Source organism: Vombatus ursinus, unplaced genomic scaffold, assembly GCF_900497805.2.
Source record: "Vombatus ursinus unplaced genomic scaffold, bare-nosed wombat genome assembly UNPS02014810.1, whole genome shotgun sequence".
NCBI classification, from domain to species: Eukaryota; Metazoa; Chordata; class Mammalia; order Diprotodontia; family Vombatidae; genus Vombatus; species Vombatus ursinus.
In genome coordinates this window covers 28,440,234-28,458,547 of record NW_020954588.1, presented here as the reverse complement: position 1 = coordinate 28,458,547, position 18,314 = coordinate 28,440,234, and the positions used below count along the sequence as shown (strand labels likewise).

The window sequence follows — 18,314 nt, the reverse complement described above, 5'->3', positions numbered from 1 at the left end:
TATATATGTGTGTATATATATAGTATATACATATATAGTACAGTTAAGATAATAATATACTATATATGTATATAGTATATATATGCATATAGTATAATATAATAATATAGTATAATACAATAACATAATACAGTATAGTATAATACATGAATATAGTATATATGTGTGTTTATATATAGTATATACATGTATAGTATAGTTAATATAATAATATACTATATATGTATATAGTATATATATATGCATATAGTATAATATAATAATAGAGTATAGTATAATAGGTAATAGCCTATAGTACTGAATACAAACTTTGGCATCCAAAACCTTTCCCATTCCACGCACTTTGTCTCTCTGGGTTCCAGACAAACTGGCCTTCTTGCTTTTCCCTCGTCCCCAACCTTCTGTCTCCAGCTCCTGCCCCCACAACCCTCTGCTCCCAATCTCCATTCATGAAATGTTCAACCTCCACCTCCCCCTAAAGTCACTTCGAGGCCCAGCTCAGTTTCCAACTCCCACATGATTGTCGGGATCACCCCCCAGTTTTTAACCTTGCTCTCCCATTACTGCGTATTTATTTTGTATTGATCTTTTGCCTATTTCTCAGTGGATGTGCTATATTTCTACTCTCCCTCTCCAGGAAAATATAACTTCGTTGAGGGCAAGAATTGTCATGCTTTTGCTTTGCATGCTCAGTGTCAAGGATGTCACAGGTCCTTGTTGAACAATGGGATCAATCTCATTAATAAGAAACATTAAAAGAAAATAAATAGTGGCTGCAGGGCCCTGGATTCTATATATCCTGAAAATTCTAGCACATCTATAGGAATCACCAAGAAGGATCCTCTCTGCTTTCAGATAAAGAGCTTATGGACTCATATTGGCTGGGGCCGGGGCGGGGAGGGGGAGATGGCTAATGTGGAAATTTACTTTATTTCACTATAATATTTGCAATGGCTGTTGCTTTTCTTCTTTTCTCAATGAGGGACACAGGCAAGTAAGAGGGAGAGAATTCAGAAATAAAAATAAAGTAAAATTGAATTTGATAAATGCTTGTTGAGTGTTTGGATGAAAGTAATCGGCCCATCCCAATCCCAATTGCCAACTGGCAATCTCTTTCAGGCTTGGCTACAAATGCACCAGACTAAAGAGGCGTCAGTGGGTATATATGATATTTTGCCAATTATTTAGGCATAAGGGGGAAGAAGAAATCAAGCACTAACTTAAAACTCTACAATCCCCTTACATGGAGAGAAAAATTTGGGAAATAGAATCCATTTGTTAGTTATTTATTATGGGCCTGAGTCTGGGCTAAGCACTGGGGATCTAGTTAAAAAAAAAAAAAAAAAGAAACAGTCCCTGCCCTCAATCCCTTCTATTCCACTGGGGAAACAGCCCACACATATGAGTGTATACAAAATAAATACAAGGAAAAATGTTAGGTGGGGGTAATAGAAGCACTAGTAGACGGCAACAAGAAAAGTCATATTTGGAAGGGAACATCTGAGCTGAGCTTTGACAGAAACCCAGGATACACAGATAACAAGAAGGCGCTTTTGATGAAGAATATGGCTGCAGTGGTGCACCCTCACGAGTTTGACCTCAAGGCAATTCCGGAAGTCCTACATCAGAACATCCAGATATTGCATCCAACTTCTTAGCATGGGAGCACCATGATCCCCTCATGCCACAGAAGCTGCCCTGGCCAGGCCCCTAGCTAAGTCCATCAACGTGAATTCTGACAAAGTGTACCCTGTAAATCTCATTCATAGTCTGTCAACCCCTTAGTAACACCTGGATTCCTTTCCATTCCTTTCCATCATTTTGTTTCCTTAGGCAACCACTGTTATGAAGTGAAACTGTCATCCTTATTAAGAATGAAAAACTGCAATGTGTCTTTAGAAAAAGATAGAAAAAAAATAACCTTGGGCTGTTATGTCTTTATCAGCATTGATCTTATGGTTGTTGGATTTACTGCAAACTTTGTGACTTCACCAGGAACTATCTCTCTGAGCAAAGGTAGCCATCAGGTAATCACCCGTCATGATAATGTCTTCGTTGTGTTTTCTGCCATTTCAATGTTTAAATCCTAGTGATCCTAGGTTTGAAAGCTGAAAGGCAGCTTTGAGATCACAGATCATGGGTAGAGAGTCTGAAGGAAACAGAAGTCACTTGTGCCTGCCCTCTCAGTACACAAATGAGTAGACTGAGACCCAAATGATTCATCCATGGTCACACAGGTAGTAGGTAGCATGGGGCAAGATTTGGGCCCAGATGCTCTCATTCCAAACCCTGAGGCTCTCTCTGCTCTATCACGTGGTCCTATTGTTTTTATTGAGGGTGACCTATATGTAATTCGAAGATTGACCCAACTCTCAATTAGCCAAAACAATCAGTTATGGGCAAAGAGACATTCCCCACCAATCCCAAAGGGAAAGTGGGAAGAAGCACTGGGGCAGATCCAGCCCCACTCCATTCAATTAATTAAGCTTCTATTAAATAACTACTTTGTGCCAGGCACTGTGTTAAGTACAAGGGATAGAAAGATAAAAATGAAAATCTCTGCCCTTAATGACAAGCACAAAGATAAATCTCTCTCTCTCTCTCTCTCTTCCTCCTCCTCCTCCTCCTCTCTCTCTCACAATATGTTTGTGTGTATATACATTATATATATGTATATACACACATACGTGTGTGTGTGTGTGTGTGTGTGTATAAACACTCACAATGGAAGTACCCTTTGCCCCTGCAGCCTCTCCCTCCGACTGAATGGCTCCTCCCACAACCTCCATGTGAGGAAGGCACCCAGGCCGGCTAGTTCTCTTTCTTCTCCAGACTGTAGCCCAGACTTTCTCTACCATCCCACTCCACAGCTTCCTTTTATGTGTGGCCTCCAGAATGTAAACTCCTTGAGGGCAAGGATTTTGCTTCAGTTTGCATTTGTACTGGCAATCCTTAGCACTGGGCACAGCACAAGAAAGTGTTTTTAAAATGCTAGTTGACTAACTGATATTACCTGCTAAATAAAGTATAAATTTCTGATCCTGGCATTTAAGGTCCATCCATAATGTGGCTCCAACCTTCCTTTCTAACCGTACCAGATTATACTTCTCCTTCACATTTTACCATGATCTGACCAAACAGGTCTGGAATCATACTCAAACCAACTCTGCCACTTCTCCTTGAAAGAATATGCTAATCTCATCCACTATAGCTCTACTCAACACCCCCTTAATTTTTCAAATCAAAATACCCTTCCTTGGCCATCACCACCCCTATTATATGGGTTCTTAATTTTTTGGGTCTTGAATCCCTTTGGAAATCTGATGAAGCTTACAGATCCCTTCCTAGAATAATATTTATCAATATACAAAATAAAGCGCATTGGGATTGCAAAGGAAATAAATTATATCGAATAGTTGTAAAAATATATATATTTTTTAAAAAAAAAATCATAGATTCGTCCGTTCCTCTTAGACTGGAGAGGAAGTGGAGAAAATAGATGAATATATAGAGAATCTCAGATTAGGAATTCCTGGTATTAGAGTGTAAGCCCTTTGAGTATTTATATCTGCTCTACTTAGTATAGTACCTAGCAGGAAGTAATCTCTTTAGCTTTTTGATTCATTCATCCTGTACTTTGTACGTAGGATCAAATGGACTACCGTTATTCACCACAGCCACGTCCTTCCATTGAAATCCCTCCCATCCTTTAAAGCTCAATTCCAGTGCTTACTTTTCCCTGAATCCTTCCTTAAAGTCCATCTGAAATGCTATCTCTCCCTACTCAAATACCTCATGGCACTTTGGAACCTTCCCTTCTACTTAGCACACCAATTCTTGTGACATAGTTACTGATGTACAGGATTTTCCTGCTTCTTGTTACAATGCAAAAATTTTAAAAGCCAGTCTATATCATTATCAGTCCCAGTGACTAATACAAGTCTCTGCATGTATTTGGAACATACTTTAAATGTATGTTGCGTCTGTAACTTCTTACTGTTGACAGTGTCTCTCTAAGGAAGGCCACCTGCCTGATGAAACAGGTGATATCCCTGATGACATACAGTTGGCTCTAATCTCATGCTTCAGGAAGTTGTTGGGGAAAAAAAATATTCAGACAATCTATATAGCAATTGCCTTGTGCTAGCCTGAGGGATCTGGGTAGGGTCATTTTTACAGCACATGGACAGCTGCCTCCAAGACCACTCATGAAAAACAGATGTTACCAAAACGAGGCTTCACTCAGGATCAGAATGTTCCCATAACAACCATCGTTTCAGGGAATGGGTGATCCGTTCACGTTGTGAACAAGACTAAATCTTCAGCACGTCTCCCAAAGGTCATTTGATCACCACATGAAAAGACATTGCTAGATTCTGATCAGGAAACTGTAATTCCATTCCATTGACAGGATCACAGATTTAGAGCAGGAAGACATGTCAGAGGCCAACTAACCCAACCCCTCCATTTTATAGACAAGAAAATGAGGCTGAGAGATTAAGGGACTTTTCCAAGGCCACGCAGATATAAAGAGGCTGAACCTACGGCTTCTGATTCAAAATTCAATATTCCTGGCCTACACCTATATGTTTTGTCACCACCGCTAGAATGTAAAATTCTTGAGGATGAGGACCGTTACCCCTTTCTAGCCACACTGCTTAGCAAAACAAATAAGCGAAAAAACCCGGGACATAATAAGCCCTTAATAAATACTTGTTGATTGGTTGTTAATGCACGCCTTCATGGTTAATTATTATTGATAAATCTCTTTGAATGACCAAGACTTTTACCTCAAAATACGGAATTGCCCTTGAAATAGTCAAAGGAAATGAACAATTTTCAAAAGGAGAGATTAAAAATATCAATGACCATATAAAAATATTCCAAATCATGAATAATATGAAAAAATACGAATTAAAACATGGCTGAGGTTTCTTATCATATCCATCAAATCTGGCAAAGATTCTAAAAGATAGAAATAGTACTGAAGGGGATGTAGGAAGATAAGCACACAACTCAATACCGGCTGAACATTGTTTTCCTTCTGGAAAACAATTTGATATCATGCAAGAAAGGTGAGTAAGATGGCCATACACTTTGATTTAGCATTTCCACAACTTGGCATTTATTCTAAGGACATCAAAGAAAGAAAAGTGTGTATGTGTATACGCATATCTACACACAAACATACATCTATGTGTGTATTTCTCTGTCTCTATCCATCTATCTTTTATCTAGACAGCTAGGTGGCACAGTGGATAGAGTGCCAGGCCTGGAGTTGGGAAGACCCAAGTTCAAATCCGGCTTCAGCTATTTACTAACTGTGTGACCCTAGACAAGTCACTTAGCTCTGTTTGTCTCCATTTCCTCATCTGTAAAATGAGCTGGAGAAGAAAATGGCAAATCATTCTAGTATCTTTGCCAAGAAAACCCCAAAAAGAGTCAGACACTACTGAAAATAAGTAAACAACAACAAACATATATCTATATATACACACACACATACATATACATACACACAAATATATACACATGTGTATATATACATATATGTATACTCATACATATATGTATACATATGCGCATATTTATATATATACATATATATGAATATATATCTATATACTTACATATATTGAAGTATTCACCATAGCACTTTTATAGCAGCAAAAAATTAGAAACAAGATGGAAGTTCATCAACTAGGAAATGGATGAACAAACTGTGGTTCACAATTCTCACTATAAATCACACCAAAAGATTTAACAAAATTGTGGCTAAATGGAGGGATGGCTCATGGGATCTTCTTGGGAAGGAGAAGTAAAAAGGTTTCATTTCGTACCCAACAGGCAAAAAAAGACCTGATTTTTTTACTTATTTGCGTACATATTGTTTCTCCCCAATAGAATGTAAGCCACCTAGGGGCAGGAAAAGTTTTGGTTTTATCTTTGAATTCCTAGAAGCTAACGTGATGCCTGGCACATAGCATAATGGACAGGTCTTGTGATTTTATTTATATAGGAACCTCCTGCATGAGTTAAGCCCTTCTTCAGTGCAGATTGACACCTTCTCTGCAATTTCTAAATCTTAAAGACTTGCCTAGAGTCCAAAGGAGTCAAGTGATTTGCTCAGAATCACAATGTCAATATGTATCAAAGGCAGGACTTGAATTCAGATCTTCTTAGATTTGGAATCAGCTCTTTATTCACTTGGTCACACTGCCTTTCTTGGAAGAATCAATTACTGAGCACTTATTACATGCCTATCATGTGCTAGGCACTCAGCAAGCCACTGGGCTATATAAACAAATATGAAAAAATTCCTGCCCTCAAGATGCTTACATTCTATAGGAGGAGATAACATGTAAAACATATACACAGAGAATTATATGGCAGCTTCGTGATATAGGAGATAGAATGCTGAGCCTGGACTCAAGAAGACGTGAGTTCAAATCTGAACTCAGATACTTCCTAGCTGTGTGATCCTGGGCAAGTCCCTTAACCTCTGTCTGCTTCAGTTTCCCCCTCTGTAAAATGGGGATAATAACAGCACCTACCTCCCAGAGCTGTTGTAAGGATAGAATATGATAATATTTGTATAGTGTTTTACAAATCTTAAAGAGCCATGTACATGCTAGCTAGCTATTATGACATGAGTGCACAAAACATATGCAAGATAAATATATAGTAATTTAGTGGGGAGGCACCGGTGCCTGGGAGGATGAGGAAGGGCTCTATGTAAGAAGTAATGATTGAATTGAGCACTGGAGGAAATGAAGGACTCTGAGAGGCAGGGCTGAGGAGGGACAGCATTACAGGTACAGAGGACCGGCCAGAGCAAAGCTACGAAGACAGGAGATGAGAACAGAAAGCACAGTTTGACCATACCATAGGAGAATAATGCCTAATAAAGCTGAAAGGGTAAGTTGAGGCCAGGTTGTGAATGGCTTTAAATGCCAAACACAGGAGCCTGTATTTGCTCCTGGAAGCAAGAGAGAGTCATTGGAGTTTATAGAGTAGTTCGATGACGTGGTTAGACCCATGCTTTAGAAAGGCCAATTACCCCGCCGTGTGAAGGATAAACCGGACTGGAGGAAGATAGGAGACAGGTAGACCAATTAAGAGGCTGCAACAATAGTCCAGGAGAGAAATGATGAGGGTATGAGTTGCGTTGGTGGCCATGTAAAAGGAGAGAAGAGGATAGACTGGAGAGGTGTGGTGACGGTTAACTGACCGAGAGCTGGCAATAGACTGAATATGTGGGATGAGGGAGAATGAAGGGTTGGGTATGACTGAGATCACAAGCAAGGCAACTGCAAGGATGGTGATGCCCTTGACAAAAAAAAAAGGAACTTGGGAAGTGGAATAGTAATTCAGCCAAAGAAATTTTGATCTCCACTGGTAGAGGGATTGAACAGAAGTGCTGAAAATCACCATCCATCCACGGATGGATTCTACTGAGGAGACAACATTCAGATAATGCAGCGATAGCTAAGACAAATAAAAAGCAGCTTTAGAGATCGAGGCACTAGCAAGGCCCAGGGAGGGACCAGGAAGGGCCCCCTACACAAGACGGTACTTGAGCTGAGTCTTGAGAAGCCAGTGATCCCAAGAGTGGAGGTGAACAGGGAGAGTCCTCTAGCCCATGCAAAGGTTCAGAAAGTGGAGCTGTAGCTCAGGAGTGAGCAACAGCTGGAAAGCCAGTTGGACTGGACCATGGAATTCAAGAAAGAAAGAGATGCAGTGTATGATAAAGCAGGAAAGGTGCTTTGAGGCTGGTGAGTGAAGGGCTTTAAATATCAAACAGGGGAATTTATATTTTGTCCTGGGTTAGTATGAGCAGCAAAGCCCATAGAGAGCTGGTTGGGTCTCTGATACACACTGGCTCTGTGATGCTGCACATGCGTCTCAGGGATCCAGGCAGCTCTCTAAAACTTTAAATTACAGAGGAGGTACAGATCCGAATTAGTAGAGGGACTTTCCTCACTTGGGAGTCCCCTATACCAACAAAATCAAAGGCTGGTCCCTATAAACAGTTATGTGCATTCATCAAAAAAAAAAAAAAAGAACATTAAATATTGGTCTTCATTCTGCCCCACTGTGCGCTGTACCCTAGGCAAATGAGCACATGGTCCACCTCTAAATTTGGTTTGGGTGGGCGCTCCGTAAATATTTGTGAATGCATGAACAAACCAACATTCCCCATAGAGCAAGAAAATATTATCAAGAAATCAAGCCAAGAGAAGGAAAATGGAACATGCCTCTCCTGGGGGCGAGTTTTATAAACGAGAGGGCCATGAGGCCCCAGAATAATGTTCCATGGTTATAAAAACTACCTCTTCTACGCTGTTACTGTTAGTAATGATATATTGGGCAGCTAGGTGTATAGATGCAACTAGGTGGTAGACGAAGGTGGCTGGACAATCTAAGTTCAAGTCCTGCCTCAGACGTTCACTAGCTGTGTGATGCTGGGCAAATGATTTAACTTCTCTGGGCTTCAGTTTCCTCATCTGTAAAATGAGAAAGCTGAACTTGCTGGTTCCTTCCAGCTCTAAATTGAGGATTCCATAATTAAAAAATTAAAGTGAAGATACCCATCAAAGGTCACCTTCTTAACATACTGATGGGTGCTACAGAATCAACCCACTACTGTCAACCCAAGGGTTAATTTTGCTCAACTGTTTTCCCCCTTTTTTAATTCCTTGTCAAGTCAAGTAAATAAGCATCTATTAAGCATGAACTATTTACCCTACCAGGTATTGTGCTAAGCACTGGGGATACAAATATAGCCCAAAAAAAGACCCCGCTCTCAAGGAAATCACAGCCTAGTATGTTTCAAGGGATGGCTCACTACATATGTGTGGGGGGGAAGGGTATATTTGGAATGAAAGTGATATAAAAACAAAAGGCATCAATAAATATGTTTAAAACGAGGAAAAATGAAATATATAAATGTGGCTTGTTAGAGACTGAAGCAAGACTGATGTTTAAAACAAAGGGTGGGGGAGGGGAGAAGTAATGCCTTCATAGAGTTTGACAGGTAGCAGTATGGATTGTTAGCTATTTAGTTGTTTCAGTCCTGCCTGACTCTTCATGACTCCATTTGAGGTTTTCTTGGCAAAGATACTGGAGAGGCTTGCCATTTCTTTCTTCAGCTCATTAAACAGATGAGGAAACTGAGGCAGACAGGGTTAAGTGACTTGCCCAGGGTCATACAGCTAGTAAGTGTCAGGAAGATGAGTCTTCCTGACTCCTGGCTTGGCATTTTATCCACCGAACCACCTAGCTGTCCCACTAGTGTGGATTCCCGATTTTCAAACTCTCATATTTTCTCCACAATTACAAAAGGGAAATCAGTGTCTCTGACTTATCGCCAAGGCTCAGAGACTCCTCTGAGATTTCCAAAATACCATTAAGTTTTCAATGATTATGAATGAATGAATTGGGTGATAATAGAATTCTAATAATAATAATAATTGTCCTTTAGAGAACCGGATTGGCTCTATAATTTCATTGGTGTGGAGAAATTCCAGGTGAAGGAAGTCTCTCTGTCGATTCAGGTCTGATCCTTCTTTTAGAGGGTTGTCATGAGCACTGAAAGGTTAAATGACTCACCTAGCCTAACAAGTGTTTTCCTAATACCAAGGAGAACTCTCTATCCACTACACCACACTTCCTTCTTTTTGTCACTTCTTAACATTTACTTGGCATTTTAACATTTTGAAAGTGTCTTCCATTCATCACCTTATTTGAGCCTATGGTACTAGGTACTACAGATACTATTTCCTCCATTTTCCAGATGAGGAAATTGATGCTTGGAAAGATTAAGAGATTTCCCCATGAGCACATGATTAGTAAATGTCTGAACCAGGATCTAGACCTGCATCTTCCTGACTCCAAAACTAAAATACTTTCCACTATGCCATGCTCATTCTCAACAGGAAGTCTCATTTGACGAGGAGGAATAAACTGAACACAAATGTTTTTCTAATTAAATTCAACAGCACAAAAGGTCAAGTTCTTATGTGTCTGAATTAATCTCTAACAGCTTCAGTCTTAGTTACTCTAAGATGAATTCCAGTGATTGGAGAACCATGAGTCCAAAGACCCCACCATCACAGAATTTTAGCTGGAAGGGATCTGCATTCCCTCATCCTAGAGATGAAGTGTTTGCCCAGGGTTACACAGTTAGTAAGCAATAAAGCCCCCATCCATCCCCTTGTTCAACTGTTGGGTTTCTCCTCAGAACCTTCATTTGAGGAAGTGTCCAAGCCAGCTATGCTCAGCCCACTCTTGGCTCTGCTCTTTATTCTCCCTATGTCCTATATACCTATATCCCAGCAGCCATCTCACCCTGGAAGATAACTCTATCCTCACCTCCCATTGGTGAATTCCCCCTCAAACCCTCTCTTTGAGGAAATGTCTAAGTCAGACATGTTCACACTTCTCTCAACTCTACCAATGGGTCTGCTGGTAGACTAGTTAAATGTTTAACAATGAGCTCTCTCCCAGCTCTGGGGGTGGGGGTGGGGTGAAGAAATGGATGCAGGATACACACTTAAGTTTAATTGCATTTCACATTTTCTCCATCACTTTCTTAAGTTCAGACAATCAACAAAACATAAATCAAGCCCTGCTTTGTAGTGGTTCTCAATTTCCAAGGTGTAAATGCTCACACTGAAAATTTATCAATTCCAGCAATCCAATTCCAGCTGGCTCTAGCACACTTGGTATTGATCAATTTCCAGACTTTTCCACCTTCTCCCTGCATGGGGACCTCCCACCCTCTATCCCCTCTTTTCAGTTCCCTTTTATGGGTTGTCTGCCCTCAAAGAGCTTATATTCTATTATCTTCCCCCAACACAACGTAAGCTCCTTTTGTTTGTATTTGCGTTCCCAGATCCTTAGCACAGTTCCTGGCATATAATACATATAGTGTTTAATAAATATATTTAATAAATATATAAATACATACTATGAAGTGCTTAATAAATGCTTTATCTATCAATCTATCTAAATATCAGAGGCAAGACTGGAACCCTCACTCTGAATCTAATGCTTTTTACATATACTAAAACGTGGATAACATACAGGCATTCTCTTTGTGGCATCTCCTCAACCACTATAGTGTATAGTTAATATCTGCAGACACACTACAAGATACCACATTAACTTTCAGTGGGTAGTATCTTAGGGTGCCATCTCCTATAACTAATCTCCTATAATTAAAAAATGTTTTTGAAAATCATCTCCTATAACAAAAGACATCTTTAGTAGGTTCTTATAGTTAAGAAATGGAATGAGTGAGGAACAGATTAACAAACTACCAGTTTCCTCCCCCCCCCAAAAAAAACTTTAGAGTTCAAATCTGGCCTCAGATACTTACTAGCTACATGACCTTGGGCAGGTCACTTAACTTCTGTCTGTTTCAGACAGGGCATCATAACAGTACCTACCTCTCAGGATGACTGTAAGCATCAAAAGAGATAATATTGATAAAGTGCTTAGCACAGTGCCTGGCATACAGGCACTTGATAATAGGCATTTGATAAATAGGCATTTGATAAATATTTATTTTTTCCCCCTTCCTCTCTATCACCTTTTTTATTCCCACTGGAAAAAATGGAGAATTGTAGATATGGCATATGGTCATCATCCTAAAATGACCCAATTACCTTCAGAGTATGCTAACAAATATACCTTATACTCAGTACTCACTGGTAGTGAACTAGATAATTTCTAATTAATAAAAAAAAGCTTATGTCCTACTGGGGATAATAATAGGTACACATCTACAGAAAGACCACTCAAATCATCTACTCAATTAGATCAATTAGCATCAATAGCACTTAGCAAGATGGTATTGTGGGAAAGGCTTTGACCTTGGAACCAAAAGTATTGGGTTTGATGCATCTTAGCTGTGTGACCCTGGGAAAGTTTTTTTTAGCCTCTCTGACCCTTAATTCTCTCATCTGAAAAATGGGGACAACCATTTCTTTCCATTTCAATCCACAAGGCTGTGTGTGTGGGGAAGAGCACTTTGTATACTTTAAAGTATGAAATAAATGTCAAATATTAGCCTCATAAAGGAAGGATAGCAAATCAGTGAAGAGTTACATGGAACCAAAAGTCCTGGTTCTAGAATTCTTCCCTCAGACCAATCTATAGCTCAGTGAAAATACTATGTGTTACTCTCACTTAAGTCAGGAGCTTTTCTCAGCTTTTCCCTGCCACTAGCAGGAATGGAAATCTGAGCAGAGAATAGAGTGCATTACATCAAAACCTCAATGTCCCAAATTCTGTTATATCATTCCCATATTGGATACTTAGTAAACCTAAACAATTCATTTCTCTTCCCCAGCCTTTCCAGTTCTACAACTGAAAAATTCAGGTAATTCCTGTTAGTATGCACCTCATAGGGTTATTGTGAGGATTAGAGTAAAGCATCCTCTCACCCTTAAACAAATTTGTAATTTCTAGCTTTTATTATCTTCATTATTTTTCAGACAACAGTCAGAGGTAACAAAAGAGACAGTGGATTCAGATGTGAGCACAGCTGGTCCAGCCTGAGAGAACCAATCAGGCCAAGAAGTCAGAAAAAACATTCCCTGGTTTTGAAGTTAAATCTAGTTACTGATTCCTTGTTCCTGAAATATATCTAGTACTACATTTGGCAGGTACTCCATAAATACTAGTGAATGAATCCTGTTAAACTGAGAAAATGAGCTAGAAAAGGAAAATTCATCATCCTCATGTTTCAAGTTCTCCTAGTCTTAGTAAAATCAGAGATCTTAAATTATAAGCTGGAATCTAATCCAATTTTACAGATGAAGAAACCGAGGCCCAAAGAGGTTAAGTGATGTGTCCAAGGTCACACAGGGGCAAGATTTGAACTCAGGTACTCTGACTCCAAAGCCAGAACTATTTCCACTGTACCACTCTGACTCAGACATGTTACGATGGTTCTCCTAAACAATTGTCTCCTCACTTTGAGATTCAACTTCATTTTAAAATAAAATGATTATCATATGCTTGAGTATTGAGTGGCCGTAAAACCTCTCTGAGATTTATGTGATATCTAGGACTATCTGAATGCCAACAGGAAGTCACATTGGGTAAGAATGAATGAACTTGATCCTTGTAACAAGTTGTGGGTGTGTAAGAATAAACCTAGGCAGGTAGTAACAGAGATGCCCTCAGAAAGAAGAGGCATTTCAGGGTTTAGAGAAGACAAAGAAGGGTGGATACATAAGGGACAAAGCCAGGAAAAAGACAAGTCAGCAAAGATCTTCTTATGTTCCTGATACTCCAAGCTCTAGAATTCTAAACTTCCCCAAGCCCCCAGTGCCAAGACTGTGGATTTTTAATATTTTGTCATAATAACAGTAAAGATGTTAATAATAACAGTTGTCATGTATAATAGCACATTGTTTTGTATATCACATGTAAACACATAAACACATTTGATCTACATAGCAGCCAATAAAGTTCATGCTTTTAGGGGATTTGGAGTCAGGAAGTCCTGGGTTCAAATTCCCAAGTAAATCATCTGTTTTATCCATTAGGACAGTAAGGCTCAGAGAGGTTAAGCTGCCTATGGTAACACAGTAGATAAGTATCTTGTCTGAGGGATTCCAATCCAGAGCTTGCCGACTCCACATTCAGCACTCTATCCGCTATGCTATATTGATTTTCACTGTCCTATCATTTCATTTTTAAAGGAAATAGGATCTGACAGAAAAAGTCCTATGGAAAAACCCCAAAATTTGGTCATTTGGTTTTTTCCCCATACGACTTTTCCAATGCCACCATCACTAGCAGTTTGAATCAGATTTACTACCATCCGCAAAAAAATTGTTAACATCCATCAAGCATTATGGAGCTATCTTCACGGAAAGGAGTTCTAGTCAGTAAAAACCACGAGCTTTGCAAGGTTTTGTCAATCTCCAGAAGACATAACCAGTTGGCTGATGAGGAAAACAGGAAACACCTTGGTACAACAGAAAGGGGGAAAAATTTTGGAGTCAGAGAACTTTAGTTCAAATTCTACCCCTGCCACTCACTTGCATAGCCTTAAACAAGTCACCTGCTCTTTCTGGATCTCAGTTTCCTCATCTATAAAATGAGGTGGTTGAACTAGCTGACCTGAAATGTCAGCTCCAGCTCCAAGTCGATAAGCCTCTTCCTTAACAGTGTCTGGTAGCTATACCCAGGGAAGTCTTCCTCTAATTTGTTCCTCTAAAAGACTTCCTGAAAGTCTTTTCTCTAATTTATGGGTCACTGACTCTGCCATTAATAACACCGGCGCTACATAAGTGATAACACATACCTTGATGCTTCCTGAAGGCCTTACAGAGTCTGTCTTTGGAAAATACCTCCTGAGGTGGGAGCTGTCTTAACGATCACATTTGAGGGAAGGGAAGTGTGATTCATTCTACTGCTGAGCCCTGAATCAGGTGCCTGAGAAAACCGACAGTTCTGAAGCCTCAGGCTGGGATGAGAACTGGTTTCCATGAAGCTTAGCAGATTCCTTCCCAAGGTTTCTTTGGAGGAAGCTGATACCAAGCCAGCAAAGGCATTTAGAGGGAAGGAAAACCTAAATAAATAATGGGGAACACTTTCCAATAACACTGGAAGAAACAATTAGCAAAACAAAAACTCAGTTATCCGCTTTGTTTAGGTCCCAGTGGGTTGTAGCTAGACCTAAAGTCTACCTGACATAACAGCATCTAATCAATCAACAAGCATTTATTAAGCTCTTACTATGTGCTAGACACTGGGCTAAGAGCTGGGCATACAAAGAAAGGCAAAAAGAGTCCCTGTGCCCAAGAATCTTTCATTCCCATGGGAAAAATAACATGTCATTTATTAGGCACATAACATGAGATGGATGAGTAGAGAGTAGGTACAAAGAACCTCAGACAGGAAGCAGGAGAGAAATTACATTTTTTGAAAAAGTATGGCAGAATTTAAATCATTGTCTAATTGACCTGCTACTTCTTTGTAATGCCTGTCAAATCTTTTTTAAACAACAAAAAAACTCTCCAATTTGACAGACGAGGAAAAGTGACATGCCCAAGATCACACCGACATGAAGCATGGGGGAAGGGGTGGGTGTGGAGTTTGAACCCAGGTCTGTTGAATCTCTTAGTGCGGTGCATTGTACTAGACTGGCCCATCTAAGATTAGTTTACAAAGAAAATATTTAGGGGCAGTGAGGTGGTACAATGGATAGAGCTCCAGCCTTGGAGTCAGGAGGACCTGAGTTCAAATTCAGTCTCAGACACGTAACACTCACTAGCTGTGTGACCCTGAGCAAGTCACTTAACCCCATTGCCTTATTAAAAAAAAGAAAAGAAAGAAAGAAACATTTATTTCTAGAAACGTATTCTTTCGGAACTTCGGCTGGTGTAACGTATTTCTTAATAGTACCTAAATTTTATAAGGGTAGTTAGGTGGCACACTGGATAGAGACTCATCTGTCTTAGTTCAGATCAGGCCTCAGGCACTTACTAGCTCTATGACCCTGGGCAAGTCACTTAACCCCGTCTGCCTCAGTTTCCTCATCTGTAAAATGAGTTAGAGAAGGAAATGACAAACCACTCCAGTATCTTTGCCAAGAAAACCCCAAATGGGATCATAAAGAGTCAGACACGACTGAAATGACTGAACATTCAATCTGATAATCTGAGACAAGGGAAGAAAACTTTTAGGTCAGCAGAATCAACCTAGACTCACTACAAACTTGCTACCACTCCAACATTTTAAAAACTTTTTTTCTGACAACTTGGATGACGCTGGACAAGTAACAATCTTTCCAAGCCTCAGTTTCCTCCTTTGTAAAATAGACTAGAATCAGAGGTAGGGAACCTTGAACTATGTGACCTCTGAGGTCCCTTCCATCTTTGCTTAAAACAATTAAGCAAAACAAAGACAACACAACTGTATCTGATGGTATACGCAGCATTCCGCAACCATAGCTCCCCACCTCCTCCAACTAAAGGAGGGGGTTATATTTCCTCACCTCCTTCTCTAAGGTCAAGGTTGGTCATTTCCAAAGACACCTGAACTGCCAGAAGCCCCAAGCCAACGCCGGTGGTTCCCGGACCGTACACTAGGCCCAAGCAAGTTTCACACCCATACACTGACACACATCTGTCAAGCCCGCCCTGAGTCTTGGCGGGTGAGAACGCAAGCAGCTGCCATGCCCAGTCCTGACCATTACTTAATTCGTAAACCATACCGCCGGGTGTCTGAGACGCAGAGATATCTGTAGGACCTCCCGGGGTGGGAGGGGGAGGGTAGCAAAGAAAAGTAACCAAGAAAGAGGCCCCCAGGGCACCCGCTGTCAAGAGCCTCAACCCCCGGCCAACGCACCCGCGGTCTCTTTGCTTCCAACCTGCTTGGAAAGTTTAGCGCGATGCGCCCATCTCGGGGGCAAAGAAATGGGAAGAGTCTATTGGCAATCGGGCCTAACTCACTGAAATCATCTGGTTACCAGAAAGAAATGAAGCAACAGTTTTCTTCCCCTATCTGCTAGCTGCTCGAGCTTTCGTGTCCGTTAGCCCAGAAAGAAAACTGCAGCCAGAAACTCTCCCAAAGTGCCAAACTTGGTTTCCACTGACCTGGTGCCCCCGGGAAAGTAGTCGCATCATCCTGGCTTGCAAGAAAATCTTTTCCCCCAAGCTTTGCCCTCCTAAGAAACTGCCCGTGACAGGCTGCAGGAGACGGGAGAGCTGTCTCTCCAGCGCAGAGCCCCGGTTCCAGCAGCACTCGGGCCGACTCGGGTCGGGCCCGGGGAGCCACGGTCACGCCCACGGCAGCACTCTCGCCTATCGGAGGCGGCCTTGAACTTGAAACCCCTCCCCCACGCGTGAGGGGGGAGGGGGAGGGGAGGGGAGGGGAGGGGGCAGCGGAGCCGTGGGGGACTTAAAAAGCCCCATGCAGAACGAGCGAGCGCAGGATTCCTGGGGCTTTGTTTTTCTGTGACCCACAGAGCTCTGGCTGGTGCCAGGGAGAAGTTCGAAGCAAACCGTGGAACAAAGGGGGCTCTTGTGGTCCCGGAGCCTGTCCTCCAGCCCTCTATGAGAACCACCAATTCATTTTAACAAGGGCCGCACAGTCTCCCCTCCATTGTTGCCAAGAAATTCCTGAAGTTACAGAAGCCGGGTTCAGGGGCCGGGGAAGATGCCCAATTCTACCCTGATCTAAGGGTTGTCTAGTGAGAGAGGGACGCAAACAAACATTAGAATCGCTGGGAGCTCCCCCTTTTCTGTACATGGACAGGGTCCAAATGCTTCTCTCTAACTTGTAATTTTGCTAATCTCTAAAATGGAGGAGGAAAGCAATCTATTAGCAACGCAGTTGCATGGTACAAGGAGAAAGCCCTGGACTGAACGTGCCTTTGCACCCGGGAACGCCTGTACATGTTTAACCATCGACTGGGATGGAGGATATTTTGCAGGATGCGCTTTTAAATTTAATCTGAACTATTAACATTTTCTTCGTCACTTTGAAGAAAGTCTAGAAATCAACGAAACAAAAAATCAAGCCCTGCTTCGTAGTATTTGCCAGTAAATGCTCACATTGAAAATTTAACAATCAGCTCCCGCAAGCCTGTACTAGCCAGCTCCAGCACACTCCTGCTTTGCATACATTGTTCCCGGCTTCTGGACTGAGTCAGCAGGGTGCTGTAGAAAGGGTACTGGATTTGGAAGAACCCTTGGTTTAAATCCTGGCACTGCCACCTTTTACCTGGGTGACCTTGGGAAGGTCACAAGCTCTCTTCAGAATCTTCCGCTATAAAATGAGGCGTTTGGACTAGGTGACACTTGCTTTCGCTTCCTGCTATAAGTCCCATGATCCTATCTGTCCTTTCACCTCTCTGGCATCGATTCCTCTTTTATAAAATTAGGGAATCGAATTAGACAAAGCTAGGGATGCCTCAGGCTCTAATATCTTATGATTCTAGGAAAAGTCACTTCTTTCTCATCTCTGCTTCCTGGCTTCCTTCAAAGGTGCCACCTGCTACAAGAGCATTTTCTATTATCTGCCCCTCCATCAGTGGTACTTTTACCTCTCAAAATTACTTTGTTTATACTTTGTATTTATTTAATCACTTCCAGGGTGTATCTTCCCGATAGAATGAACACTCCTGGAAGGCAGGGATTGTTTGGGTTTTGTCTTTGTATCTCCAGCAAATTGCTTTCCACTGTGCAATTTAAATTAAATTTGGAGTCAAAGGCCCCAAATTAGACTCTGAGCTCTGGTCCCTCGCATCTGGGCCTCAGTTTCCTCATTTGTAAAATGAAGGGGTT

At 41.2% G+C, this 18,314-nt stretch overlaps 1 protein-coding gene across 3 annotated transcripts in view; it reads right to left on the bottom strand.

Moving 5' to 3' along the window:
- PLD1 (phospholipase D1) overlaps positions 1-18,314 on the bottom strand; it is a 261,073-nt gene that overhangs the window by 172,201 nt on the left and 70,558 nt on the right. For 2 of the 3 annotated variants that reach the window (XM_027875839.1, XM_027875836.1), the window contains exon 1: positions 16,623-16,754. The exons of the other annotated variant lie outside the window; for it this stretch is intronic. The gene's annotated coding sequence lies outside the window, so the exon portion shown is untranslated. Of the gene's footprint in view, positions 1-16,622; positions 16,755-18,314 lie in introns of those variants that run through there. 3 annotated transcript variants of the gene reach the window in all.